Source organism: Lissotriton helveticus, chromosome 7, assembly GCF_964261635.1.
Source record: "Lissotriton helveticus chromosome 7, aLisHel1.1, whole genome shotgun sequence".
NCBI lineage: Eukaryota > Metazoa > Chordata > Amphibia > Caudata > Salamandridae > Lissotriton > Lissotriton helveticus.
Genome location: NC_136068.1, coordinates 1,260,166,059 through 1,260,181,287, shown reverse-complemented (window position 1 = coordinate 1,260,181,287; position 15,229 = coordinate 1,260,166,059). Strand labels below are relative to the sequence as shown.

Sequence of the window (15,229 nt, the reverse complement as noted above, 5' to 3'; positions counted from 1 at the left end):
GCAGAGAGAAAATGGAGGAGGGCCTACTGGGATTCTGATAAAGAAGCGCTGAAACTGGCTCAGACCCAATATAAGGAATCGATTGCCAGGGCTAAAGCAGACTGTTATGCTGAAGCCATTCTCCAAGCCCCCAATAGCGCAAAGCCCTCTTTAAGATCATCGGGGAGCTTTCAACCCCAGCCTCTGCAAGCAATAAGGTAGTGGCATCACAGGAACTCTGTGGTGAAATTGCTTCCTTTTTTAGGTACAAAATAACCAACATTGTCGGTAAACTCCAACCGGATGGCCCAGATGACACGGCTCGGATGCCTGACATCGTCTCCCAGAGTACCACCTCACTGGACATCTTTAATGCCCCTTCGGAGGATTCATTTAACCAGCTCGTCTTGAGTGTAGCGTCAGGCTCCCCCTTAGACCCGTTTCCTCATAAAATCTGGAAGATCCTGGGCAAAGAAACCTTCCATGGGCTATGGAGGATTTGCTGTCAGTCACTGGAGGATGGGGTGGTTCCTGAGGTCTGGAAACAAGCAGTTGTAACACCCTTGTTGAAAAAACCATCCCTGGACTCCACTGATCCAGCAAATTTTAGACCCATCTCCATATTGCCCTACCCGGCTAAAATCCTGGACAAGGCTGTCAGCAAAAGTTTGTCATGCTATCTTGAGGACAACTTCTTGCTGGATAGGGATCAATATGGCTTCTGCCCGGGACATGGGACAGAGACGGCGCTGGTAACGGCAACAGACAATCTGCGAATGCGTGCTGACAATGGTATCTCCTCGGTCCTTGTATTATTGGACATGTCAGCCGTATTTGATACGGTGAGCTGTGTCATGCTGGTAGAGATACTGGAGAGCATGGGGACTAAAGGTCGAGCCTTGTAGTGGCTACGATCGTATTTGTCAGGAAGACAACAAGCTGTCTCTTTAACACTGTTTATCTCTGACATGTCCCCAGTACACCACGGGGTGCCACAGGGCTCGGCAATGAGCCCAATTTTGTTTAACATCTATCTACGCCCTCTTTTCCCCCTTATTAAGTCCTTTGGGGTAGACCTGGTCAACCATGCGGATGACACTCAACTGATATTCTCCCTGGAGGGGAAACAAGCGGTGTGTATGGACACCTTCCAGGAGTGTATGTGTCAAACTGCAAGTTGGCTCAGGAAAAACTCCCTACAGCGGAATGGGGGAAAGACTGAGGTGGTGTTGATAGAATTTAAACTCACCCCGGAGAATGAACCTTTGGTTCCGGCTAAAGTGGTACGTAATCTGGGAGTTATGGTTGATGAAAATCTTCAACTGGACACACATGCCGACAAAACTGCCAGTGTGTGCTTTTCTCTGCTACGTGTATTGCATAAGTTCCTTCCTCTACTCCCAGAAGACTCTCGACAGCTCGTAGTGAGAGGTGTAATACTGAGCAGGCTGGATTATTGCAACTCCCTAAATTTGGGAGCACCACTATACATTGTACAAAGGCTACTGAGGGTGCAGGCAGTGGCAGCAAAGCTGGCGCTAAACAGACAACGTGGGTTTACGACATTGGCGTTAAAAGATCTCCATTGGCTGCCCATTAAGGAGATAATTTATTTTAAATCTCTCTGCTTTGTGCATAGGGCAGCACATGGACAGGGTCCCATCCCAGTGCAAGAAATGTTTACTTGGTATAACCCAAGGAGGCAGCTCCGATCGTCGAATACCAATCTGATTACAACCACCAGATTTAAGACATCCCGGAAGGGGGGCAGAGCTTTCGGAATACTTGCCTCACACAACTGGAATGGGCTGCCTCTGAATCTTAGGCATGAAAGTTCATTGACAGGGTTTAGGAAGAGCCTGAAAACCTGGCTCTTTCCAAGGAATACCTGTTCGCTCTTCGGACATTGACAATTGAGTTTGCTGTCTTGACGTTATTTCTAACCAAGCACCAGGATACCCGAAGGTTGGCAGTTTTCCACTATATAAATTCTCATTCCATTCCATTCCATATAGGCACTATCCCAGCGCTACCCCTTGGTTAATTTCTTACTAACTTTGTGTTAACGTTTTTTTTTGCATCTGGCGTGTTAGGAATGTTATCGCAGAAGGCCAGCTCAAAGCCCTGCAGCTCCTGTCACCCCTTGATGTCAGTGAAGGACCCACATCTTGTTTGCCTTTGCTGCCTCGAGCGTGACCACTACTCAAAGGCCTGCTCTGATTGCTGTGCCATGCACCCAAAGGCAATAACCGAGTGATCCCTCAAGCTCCTGGTGGCTCGTGCAAAGACCCAGATCCCGGTCAAGAGGAAGTTCCTGTGCGCGGAGTCCGAGATTCTTGTCACACTAGAAGTCGGTCGGCTATTCAGGTAAATCCTGCTCCCACAAGGGAAAGAAGTCATAGTTGAAGCGGGCTTCGACTACACCTCATCTGTCGGCCAACGAGTCGAGGGAGCGTCGACACTGGAGGCCGTCTTTGCGGTTGAGCCAGCACCTGGGCCACTCTGGGAGGTGCAGAGGTGAACCAGGTGCTGGCTCAACCACGAAGTGTCGACTCTCCCTCATAATGACAAGAATTGTATGAGACTATGCAGATCATATTTGAGCGGCCTGTTCCCTCCAAAGCGTATGCTCCCGCGACACCACCCTCCCTATTTATATCTCTGACTCTGACACAGAGCCAGAGTAGCTTTGCCCGATGCCGACACCAGTGCTGACTGACTGGAACAATGCCTTCCAGGCTAAAGCCTGAGCACTATTCTTATGGGCTAGGACTCTGTGAGAAATGAGCGGTCACTGCCCCCTGGAAAATACCAGCTATAGAATAGCAACATGGACTGGTGTGAGGATTTGACTGAAGCCAGTGGACTGTATACTTCTCTAGATACTGGCATGCTTTCTCCCCCAACCATGGCTATGGAGGAGGACACTTCATTCACACTGGTGGCGAGGAAGGCGGCTGAGGTCCTGGACTGTAGCTTGCCTTCGTTGGCAGTCAATACTACCTTTTGATAGTGCTTTAGCCAGGAGTGCCCCCCTCAGAAAAGCTTCTCCCATTTAACGGAGTACTTACTGATGTGCTTGGGACTGGGTCTAAGCCCAACACAGGGGCTCCTGTGAACAGAACACTAACTCGCTGCACCACACCGCTCCAGTGGACGCCAAATTACTCCCAGAACACCCTAACCTGGAAAGCTTGGATGTTCAAGCCTCCACTTCCCACGCTCTGTGGGATACGGTTGCGCTGGTGCTGCCAATGGTTCAGGAGGAGGCCTGAGCCATGCTCTCCCAGGCTGTTGCCGACGGGAGGGATGCAGCTAAGTTTACCATTAGATGTGGACTAGACACCGCCGACTCACTAGGCAGAGCAGTTTTGTCAACGGTGGCCCTACAGCGCCACCCACCTGGTTGAGGACTACCGGCTTTTCTGGAGATGTTCAAACATCACTTATGGACATTCCCTTTTATGGCTCCCGTCTCTTCTGAGATGAGGCGGATTCCTTGCTTTAAGGACAGCAGGGCTACAGCCAGGTCCTTGGGCCTTTCCATGGCCCCTCGTCACCCCAATCCACCTTTCATTCCTTTTGTTGCCACGGATGGGGCTTCCAGCTGCCTTTTTGCCCGCCCAGCACAAGGCTGCACATGCTTCCCAACTTTTGCATGGCCAAGGATGCGCGCTACCCACAGACCCTGTGAATCAGATAGCCAGAGATTGGGACAGTTAACCAGTCCCCAAGAAGCTGCAGCCTCCAAACCCTTAGAGTCTGTCCATTTACCACCATGGGCACCCAGTGGGGGGCAGGATCCGCCATCACCTTCCCCACTGGGGGTCTATAACATCGGACCAGTGGGTTTTGCAGCTTTTCCGAGGGGGATTCTCCCTCCCCTTCGTAACTACCCCTACCTCCATGCCACCTACTTAAGACAGGCTGACCATCCATTCCTTCTTTGCAAGGAAGTAAGGTTCTCTTAGCCAAGGGAGCCATAGAGAGAGTGCTGACACCAGAAGTAGGTCGTGGTTGCTTTTCCCACTACTTACTGGTTCCCAAGGACGGAGGTCTGCATCCTATCCTCAACCTGCGCGCTCTCTCAATTTCTTCCTCAATGAGGAGAAGTTCAAAATTCTCACTCTCGCTTGGGTCCTGTGTACGCTAGACCCAGGGACTGGATGGTAGCATTGGACTTATAGGACGCTTACTTTCATATTCCCGTCCTGCATATTTTTCTTTCTTCCAAAAACCTTTATTAACAAGATTGCATAGACAAATTACGTACTTGTACTGAAACAGAGCACCACATGCATGGGCACAATGGAAATTAACGAGGCAGACTAATAGCACCCAACATCAGATGGCGATAACATGACAGATGTTACATAGGCACAACAGGGCAGTGAAAAGAGATTGACATGAAGCGCACAGGCTACGAGATAGGGAGCAGGCCCACCTGAGGAGGAGTAGAGATGGTGGGTGGGGGGGGGGGACCATGAACTTACCTACACCGGAAGCCGCCGCGGGCGGAGTGCCGGCGGGGAGATCGGAAGAGGTAGCCGGGCTGTGGGAGGTGTGAGCCAGGAGGTAGGTAACTAGGAATCCCCAAATATCGAGTGGGCGAGATCTAGCTGGCATAAGGTCCCAGAATTGAGACAATAGGGTTTGACAGCGCGATGCATTCTTGAGCCAATGAGCGAACATAGGTGCACGTTTTCGACCCCAACACATGGAGATCCTACGCTGTGCGAGGACGAGCAGCAGGGCAATCAGGTAACGAGAAGTGTCAGGGCAAAATTTAACAAACCCTAAAAGGCAGAGCGGGGGATCAGGCTGAAGCAGTGAGGAGGTAATCTCTGAAATGGGAGTATAGACCTCACGCCAGTAAGTGGAGACCCTAGGGCATAAACAGGCAAGATGAGAGAAGTCTGCCGCAGGTGCAGAACAGCGCTGGCATCTGTCATTGGGGATAAGACCCAGCTTGTACAGCTGAACGAGAGTGCGGTAAAGCCTAAGCAAGTATTTAAAATGTATAAGGTGCAAGCGATCATTTCGGGACAGTTGCTTAGTCTGGTTACAGCAATACAGCCAGTCAGCTTGGGTTATGTCGACGCCGAGATCCTGACCCCACGCCACACGAAGCAGGGCTCTGCTTTGGACACTCTCAAAGGCTATCTTTCTGCTACCCTAGCTTTTCTGCGGTTGCCTGACCAGCCCTTACTCTTTAAATCTCCTATTGTAAATATGTTTCTGAAAGCTGTACACCATTTGTTCTCACCTCCAATCAATCAGGGGGTTGTAAAGCGGGGCTACTCACCCGTGATTAGTCTAGCCAATACCTAATAATCTTCATATGTTAGCCTCATAGTTATTGTATTGGCAGGATCGTTATTAGAACACCCTAAATATTTGCTTGCTGCAAGTGTTCTGGAGGCACACTATGAGAAATTCTGCAGGAGTTCCTCTTCCTCTCTCCATACAGAATCATTGGAGGAAAAGGTGTAACAAGTACCCAGTACTTCGGTAAGGCGGACACGAGTTCGCACCAAAATACTATCCAACTGCAGACCAGATCGCCTTCTATGGTATACGGTAATAATTACATGGATTGGCATACAAATATTTAGGGGACCGCTTGCAATGATTATATGCCTCACACAAAAAAAGCATGGAAGAAAATATACACAACAACATTTGCCTGCCTTAAACATGTCCTGGATGAGGCCTGCTGCGATATGTAGGATGCCCTCAAGTAGGGCCAGTGTGGAATATAAGCCATGGAACAAGGCGATACCATCATCCAGATACAAAAGTACGAAGGCTTAAACAGCAGTTCGAATGCCGCTTTCTGGAAGAAACTGTCTCAATTACTTTAGAAAAGGGAGGTGGTACCAAGCTGCCTTTGTGGGTTTTTTTTGGACAATGTTTCCCTGAGGTTGAGGGTAGTGTGCAGGATAAATCCAAGTGACTTGGCATTCAGTGAAATTTAGGTTTCAAAGCCATCAAGGTTCACGTAATTTGGCCAGGTTTGCACTGTCTTGTATGTTGTTCTTAGCAGATACCAAGAATTCTGTCTAAAGAGTTAAAGCTCTCACCTTGACTTAGTCAGGCCTGGCTTATATGTAACATGCATGTATTATCAGGAAAGCCTTTCCACACATGACTGGGCGTCATGAAGTCATCAATAGAAAATCTGTTGTGCCATTGGAGAATACACTTTTGCATTGTTTGAATCCATCAGGACACCATCCATCCACCGTCCAAGAATTGGATAGTTTGTACTAGTGTCGATTTTGACTTGCTGTGGTTTGATTTAGACCCCTTACATTAAGTAAGCAATGATTTCATGGAAATAATGACGTTGATCCTTTTAGTTGCTGCTTTCATAAGTGTGGAGAAACTAAGATGGGCTTCATTCTGAGATCTACTTTTAATTTGGAGAATGCTCATAGTGTTGTCTTCAGGCTGATTGAAGGAGTCTTGTACTAAAAGTGGTTGATTCCACTAATAACTTAACCAATTTCCCGTGCTTCTTCATAATTAGTGTGTGTACATTTAGCCCTATTAATGAGGTTGTGGCAATATCTGATTTACGTGCAGGATTCTGTATGTCTCGATTTCCCCCACCCCTAATATGTTTGATATACTTGTTTTTTCCCACTAGTTTCCAAATGGAAAAATGCAGGAGTAAATTTCCTTGCTCATTTGCGATTATTTTTCTTAAAAATATCTAATGCTCATTTGAGATTTTGGTAGTCTGCTGTTGCTTTTTACTGCAGAATGAAACTTCATCCACTTGCCACAATAAAGGTAACATCTTGTGGGTAGATTGTTTGAAGGCAGTCTTGAAAGCTAGGGGGGGCATAATCATTTTGAAAAATATTGAATACTTTATGTGATGTTTTGCTGCTCTTTTAGAAGGTATTGAACTCTCTCCCCCCCCCCCCCAATGATGTGGATAACAATGTAGGTTAGGTAATTTGGAATTAGCAGGGGCCTTCCTTGCAGTCAGCAAATGTTCTACAGTGTCACAAAGTCTTGTGAGCCAAACTTAGCCCATGATACGCGAACCTTAAATGATTATTCAATCACAGTAGAATGCGGGATAGCCCAAGAGGGTGAAAGAACAGCTCTATTATTCATTTGAGTTAATCACAAATTAGAAATGATGTCTGCTAGATTAAAGTATAGCAGATTTATCTAGCAAGAGGCTGTCGACAATGTTGATCTCAGTCTTCGGTTGTATAAAGTCCCTGCTTGTCATGGGATTCCTTTTGAATAATATAGTAATGTGTAACAAGAATAAACTATGAACTCGTCTAATTAACATCTATACGAATGCTATTTTTAATGCTACAAACTTCATGAGGATCAAAGCACCACTAAGAGGTCGCTGCCTAAATGTTTCTTCGAAAATCCAAAGTTGGAATTTCTTATCACCCAAAGTTAAATATGATATTATGTTGAGTATTATGGGTTTCCCATAGTTAACCTGAACAATATTCAGTGTGTTTATCCAAATCATGCTTGTTTTGTTTACAGTGTTCCGCAGGCATGATATACCAAGAAGGACAGCCTATGGCAGCAAGCTACTTTGCAGGACACTATATTCAAGCGAACACTGGGAGATATTTGTCAACTTCTGAAATTAATTAATGCTAATCTAGAATCCGGAAGTAGCACATTGCATTAAAGAGGCTTCTAGAAGTGTAGAGTTTGACCACAAGCAAAAGGGTCTGGAGGTATGTTTCTTAATAACTTCTTGATGCAAATCACCTTGGCATGTGTTTTATAATGTTACACCCAAATGGCATCTTTGGTCTTGCTAGATTTATTAATTTAGTGGGATTTGTGTATGAAGCAGAAAAATCAATTGTGATTTGTTAGCATATTATATGTAGGGTTGGTGATGGCTGTTAAGCTGTACAACCATTGTGTTATTCGCCATTGCAGCAGTTCTGTGTTTATTTCCACTTCAACTCATGCAATTGTAGTAACTTATTGAGTTACTACAATCAAAAAGGGACGCAAAACAGTAGTAAATTACTCCAGCTCGGACATGGCCAACCACATGTACTACAACTCTCTGCCGTAATGGAGGTAGGTTCTTAAAATAAAAACCTGCAGGAAATAATATTAAATAAATACGTTTGAGTAGTTAAACATATAAATACATATATTTTAATATAAAAAATACAAATAGACCATATTTATTTCATTATAAAATATTTTAACAACCATTTGTTGATAAATTGATGTATTGCATTTTAATAAAATATAATTAAATTACAATTAATGTATTCTATCTTTCAACTCCATTAGACACAATGTGTCAGAGTAATGTTTTCCTCTAATGAATTTCACAAACATCAGAAAAACCTGACGAAACTGATATCACTGTCGAGTCTAGCAGGAAAGAATTGAACGATTAAGCTGAAACTAAATCCCCCAAATAACGGACTATTAAGTAGATACTTTCAAAAGATCATTGATTTAAAACTGAAAACGCTCAAAATCGCGTCATTATATTTGCCCCTCTGTACAACAGTGAGGGGCATCATAACATTCTCAATTGAGAAACGCTTCTCAAACATTTTCCATCGGTCCCTCCATTGTCGAGGATCAAATCTAGCAACATAGAAGCTGTGGATTCTATCCCTTGTAGTATGTTTATTGAGAAATCAGTTTAACAATCTGACAAAATAAAACAAAAAACAATCTGACACCTATAAATTGCTTTTGATTGCCTTTGCAATCTATACACAAAAATAAACAAAAACAACCCACAAAATTATAGAACCATTGCATTATTGGAAAGTTATGCTAAAATGTTTGCCCACATACTATCAATTGAATTATAGGAATGGGTGACTCAGAAGACAATTCTATCACTTCAGTGAAACCCAATTCAGGAAGGGAACCGGGATCTTAGACAACATGGTCATCAATGTAATGGTGCAAGAATCTATATTTAGATCTCAGTGCAGCCTTTGACAGAATAAATAGACAGAGTAAATAGAGTGGCACTTTGTAAAGTAAATTAACTGCCTGGGGTATCCCATTAATCCTGTTATCTGCTATAAGTCTGCTGCAGGGACATACTTGGCTGAAAATGTGAAATTGTACCTCAGCAAGTAGGAAAATATACATGAATTGTGTCCTTAAGCAGGGCTGCTTGCTAGCTCTTGTACTTTTTAATCTCTATTCAGCCTACCTGATACCGCCCATAATGAATTCAAGAGTGCTCTTCCCCCAAATTAAGTGCAATTCACCTGCTTGCACTCCATTATGCAGATGACATGATGTTATTCAATCCCCATTGGCCTGCAACAGTCACTCCCAATTTTGCAGGTGTATAACAACAATAATGGCCTTAAACTAAATCTGAATAAAACAAAGTTCCAGCATTTTGGTAAAATCAATAGCAATTATTCATTAAGATTCATAGGAAAAAAGATCATCCAAACAAATTATTAACTATACCTGGATGTGTTGCAGAACAGCAAACTGGGACAAAGGTGGCAACTTCAGGCCATGCGAATAAGGGCAAGATATATGTAACTACAACTGAGGCAACCCTATGGCTCCCCTACCAATGGATTAAAAACTACACAAAGACTTTTTAAACAGATCCTCTCAGCTACTGTCTGCTTCATTTTTGGGATTTCAAATGGCTCCCCACTTACCAACTCAGTCAAATTTGGCCCGATAAATCTCCAGTTTGCAAAATATTGTATAAGACTGAAACAAAACTCAGGAATGGTGTTTATAAAAAGAGATTTGGAAGGAGCTCTATGATCAGCTGAAAATACCCACATTCTGTCTAGATGGAAACTGCTGTGACCTAAATTCCTCTCGGCTTTAGCCTAGAATTATATGAGAACTAATTTGAAACAATTTGTTAGAACAAAATACATGCGATTACGGTTTCCCTTGTGCCATTAGCTGATATCAGTGCTGGATGAAAATCACAAAGTTCAAGGTCATGTAAGTGCTAAGAGGGTAAACCTATAGTTTAGAATGCCTAATTCATGTCATTTGTATATGTCTGCATTTATTGGAACTTCGTAAAAAAAATTGATGCCTTTCTTCATAAATATGTGGCTTCATTCTGTTGATGACTTCATCGCTGCATGGTTATTTGACAATGATACAATTGGTCCGCAGACTAGTAAAATATATGGACGTTGCAGTAAATGATTTAGATAAATGAGATGGTACACAGCATGCTATAGATTGTCTGGGATAGTAAATTAGATACCTTAGAGAATTGTAGGCTTGAGTTGTTTGTTCTTTTATTGCACAGCACTGTAAGAAGTAACTATATTACCCCGAAATTGCCTGGTTTCTAATGACATGATTCACAGTTAAGCTTCCTTTATTGTTGATACAATCAATGAAGAGTTTTTATTGTTCAGCACTTTATAATGTAAGCTAGCATTTTTAAGAGTATTTTAGCAGCTGGCAATGTTTTTATTTCTTAGCATAAGAATACAGCACTTTAGAAAAGAGTAATACTGTCCGTTAGCTATGTTACTGCTTACTGCTTTATGTAGTACACATGGCATCTATGAGATTTTATATCTTTAGAATTGTTTTGCTGTGCTGTTGTTTAGCATCACAGGATATAATATAGCTCTTTTGAGAACTTTACAATTCTTTCAGATGCAATACTGTTTAGCCCTTTACACTGTTTTTATAACCCGTGATGTGTCTCACTATGTATTATAATCTGGTCAAGTTGGTCTAGAAGGTCGACTACATGAATGACAGATTGTATTTTGTTATGACTTCTATTAATCTAACATATAAAGTAATTTACCTACCTATAATTAGTTCTATGCATAACTTAAATAATAATGAAATTGTGTGTGTATATATATATTTTCTTTTTTCTTTTTCTTTAGGTAGGAATTTATTTGTTATTTTAAACATCCGATTTTTTTTTCTCGTTAATTTCATATATTTTAATTAACAATCTAATCTAAAATTAGTTAATATGAATGTAGCTTTTATATTTTGTATTACATTTCACATACATATAATTAATGTGCAATATTACTAAACATAAAAATATTTTTACTAATGTTTTTTTTAGTTTGATAATTCTTCTTACTTTTTCTTATACTTCACTATAGGGAGGCTTCGCAGTCAGAGTGGAGATCTCGGAATGGTAGAGTATAGGGAAAAGTACCCTATACTTTAACATTGGGAGAGCTCCATTGTGGCAGAGACCTCCGTATGGAATAGCATAGAGACATTTTGAAGAGTTAATTCAACTCTGAAAAGGTTTGTAAAAATATTTTTATGTTAAATATTATTGTAAATGTAACTGTATTTATTTCTTTTAAATGCAGAACAAAAATGCTACAGCACTTTTAATTTATTTTTGTTGTAAATATTTAATACATTTATACATAATATATTAAGCTAAATAAAAAATATTTTTCTGAAGTTTAAAATAAAAAAAATAAATGCCCCAAAAAACTTTTCTTATGCATTATTTTTAAAACTGATGTATAGAATTAATTAAGTGATTTAATTATAATTAATTAAAATTTCATTTTACGTTAATTTCTAAATTAAAAAAAGGTTGTTAAAACATTTTAGAAGTAAATGTCAATGCGTAATTTTACATATATTTCTGTACATTCAATTATATTTATATTTGTAACTGTTTAAAATATTTTAATTTAACATTATTCCCTGTGATGTTTTGTTTTAAGTCCCTTCCTCCATTTGTTTCTATTGGAGGGGGTTGCAGTCTCAGTGGTTGGCTATACACTACTGTTTCTTTTTGACAGTAGTAACTTACACTTGTAAATTATGCCCCACCTCCTTTTTTAGGGGGTGGAGATGTGTAAGTGTACATTTTTTACTAACTTTACACTCTGATTTTTGAATAGGCAAAAGTAGTAAATTTCCTCAAAAATATGAGAGTAAATACATGCGTAAATTACTCACAATTGTAAGGTACCCTTGTAAATACCCCTTTAAATGTGCATTAATAATCTGATGCTTCTGTGGAATGTCACTGCATGGTAAACATATAGCACAACACTGAAACTCCATTTTCTTGGCTAAAGGTCTTGTGTCAGATGTAATTCTAATTTGAATTTTTTAACTGTTGACATGCTAAAAGAAATTTAAACTGTGTGCATGGTACAAAGTGATAACATGACTATCCAAACACTATAATAACTCTACTGTCTAAGTCTAAAGAGGCCGAAACTGTTCCGTGGTACTTGTGTTATTCTTCAAACGCGACCTAGCCTAGTATTTCGGGGTTGCCTGCTCCTGTTGGAGCAGTAACGATGCTGATTTGTATACGGCTGTTTACTGTCAGTGGGGTCCACCCAGCAATTTGTGTTTTCTTTAATGAATTATGCTGTATTATTCCTTTCTTAATGTGGCTTGAGTATTATTAATTGTTGTGTTCCCAGTTACTGTTTTCTTTTGAGTGGTCATTGATTATGTACTGTGTCACAGGTTTAGTGAATAGTCTGACACATTGTATACAGCTGTTGTGTTGAATCATATGTGTTTTTGTTTTTCAACTTGTCATGCCCAAGTACCAGAGGCCACAAGGGCAATTGATAATGTCATGCTATGTTGTTATATTTGATAGAAATGTATCATACAATCGGAGGCATGTCAATAATTTTTGATAAATAAATGAGTGAACCAAGAATATAACAAATCCACGTCTTTGAATCTTAAAAAAAAGATATATTTCTAATTAAAACTCATGTAAATGCACCCATATTCAGGCAACTATAATGTCTTGCCAAAGTCCATCATGATAAAAAGAACCTTCCAAAGAACAGCCACAGGTGACACGTGTTTTGTTGTTGACCCCTCTTTCTCAAGGCTATCATGTTAATAATGGCATAAAAGATCCCAGAATAAATCGACTTTAATGTTGCCATTCTTTATTTCTTGTGCCAAAGTGGCAGTACACCCACAAGATATTCACAAAGTTTCATCCAATTGTATCATATACTTCTATGTAACTGTAACGTACACTGGGTGGGTGACTGGTGTAGGAGGTCTGTGCGGGGCTCTTGATCTCTGACATCTGTATTGTCTGCTGGTATGTATGTTAGTAGCATTTATAAAGTGCAAACTGCTTCCCAAAGGGTATCCTGGTGCAAACATACTGTCACCCCTGGGTCACAAGAACGGAAGGAGCCAATACTGGGGGACGATTCTTAACTCATTTATTGAGTATTCACACAAAGTAAATTGTAACACAAAAGAAGTAGGGGTCCCGGATCCTTTTCCTGGGTTCTTCAGGTTCCGTCCCTTGGGTTGGGTTCCCGGGTTCCAGCGCATAAAAAGAAAGAAAACAACGAGGCTTTAGTGGGCTGTATGCTTTTTAGAGGGTTGCAAGGAAGGGGAGTGGGAGGGAATAGCCATAACCACCACCACCAGTAACACGGCAATTATAACAGAGCCTCGTGTACAGTGCACAGAAACACGGTGCCCAGGCGATCCCTCCTGATTCCTACCCTGTCCCTCCTCTCTTAAAGCGCAATAGGGAACTTAAGCGAGCACGCACCTGGATAAGCCACGCGTCCTCCTTCGCGTGGCTGGGCGAGACACGGTAACGTTGGCCTCCTGGCTTTTCAGCTACCGCTGTTTCCGCCGTCGGGTTCTCCTCCGGTCCACTCCTGGTGACTTCTCCGCACCCGGTGTAGACTCTCGGGAAGGGCTCCGCTGCGTTGATCTCGACTTCCGGTCCCGTCGTGTTGATCTCGGCTTCCTCGGTTCTGCGTGCGCTGTTCTCCTGGTGCATTACGTCTTCCTCCCACGAAGATTTCGGGTCTTCCCTCATAACATGAGAGGTTGATCCTGATAGGCCCACAAAGTCAGATGGTCCAGGGGCGAGGCCATCCTCATGAAAGCAAAGGCTGTTCTTAAAGGGTCCGTAGTAGTCCGCCTGTAGGTGAGACGGAGAATCAGTTAGCTCAGCCGGGGCCAAGCAGGGGACCCCCTGACACATACAGTTAATTGTAAGAGCTTATACTTAGAATAAATCTCATGTTTATTCTTATATTTGTTATTCAAACAGCAGGACTTGGAGTGTTTACCTAAACTCGAGGTGTTTTTCAGTCATGTTCAGAGCAGCAGGTAAAGATTTCCACTGATATCACTAATGCCGTTGGGTTATTTGATATAAAGTCTCAAAATTGACAGAGTTGGAATATTCATTTTTGTCGCTCCTCTGGTGAGCACTTCATACTAAGTGGCAGTGTATGAACCCTCTTTAGAGCATGCCCTCTACTTGTAGTGCGTCTTTCTCTTGATTGATCTTACTGTGCTGGAGTTCTTTACCTTGGAGTGTTACCCGATGTTCTAGTGAACTTTCATTTTGGTGCGATCACACATCCGAATTTGCCTTTTTTCTGAGGTAAGATCTTGTGTAGAAGATCCGTCTGCATGTTGGGGTGGCAACATCGTGTCCTGCTCCCCAGAGTAAGGGATTTGCTGTTGGTTGGCTGCATTTTAACCCTCGATGCATAACTCCGATATCCCACTATTTCAGCAGCATGCCCTTTGCTGTACAAACCCTCACGGCTTAGCTTCCATCTTTAATTGTCTTGTAGCTGAATGTCTTGATTTTCAAGATGTGATTAGCTGTATCTTCTCATACGTAGATTGCCTTGATGGTGGTAAAGGAGTTGAATGCTTGCACACTGCTTTCCATATTCCACTCCCCCTCAGATTTCAAACTAGTCCCTTTGAGATGCTGTTACATGCTTACACTAATAACTGGAACTAATTTTTCTCTTGTTGAGCTGAAGAGATGGGGCACCTGCTTGACATTGTTCCATCTTAAGTTCACTTGTAAATTTTGATTGAGGGTTGTCTGGTTCTTTGTTTCTTCCCTTAATTTGAAGCACGTACCATTTTGAGGTATTGCTTAAAGGGAGGATGGGGTTTCGTATCCTTGCTGAAATGCTTTTCATAACATGTTTGCATATCTCTCCCTACGGTCTGTATTTATCATGGTGTTTTTCTCAAATCCTTTATTACTATTTGTGAAGGTATAATAAAAGTAATGTATCTTTTTGTGTTATCATAACGTTGTGATGATGATCATCTGATGTTTCGAGATTTTTTATTTTCTGGCTTTTTTTAAGGATTTTACTTTTTATTACAAAAGATGTAATCAAGCCCTTGTATGTAAAGTCATAATTTCTTGAAATTGTGGCCTGGATGTAGCGCTCTTGGACTTATATTGGATTACCCTTATATG

General features: G+C 41.7%; 1 protein-coding gene across 7 annotated transcripts in view; it reads left to right on the top strand.

The window, feature by feature from the left end:
* The window catches only part of SPATA20 (spermatogenesis associated 20), a 2,403,479-nt gene that overhangs the window by 384,524 nt on the left and 2,003,726 nt on the right, over positions 1 to 15,229 (top strand). For 2 of the 7 annotated variants that reach the window (XM_078654437.1, XM_078654436.1), the window contains one exon: positions 7,510 to 7,709. The exons of the other annotated variants lie outside the window; for them this stretch is intronic. The gene's annotated coding sequence lies outside the window, so the exon portion shown is untranslated. The remainder of the gene's footprint in view (positions 1 to 7,509; positions 7,710 to 15,229) is intronic. 7 annotated transcript variants of the gene reach the window in all.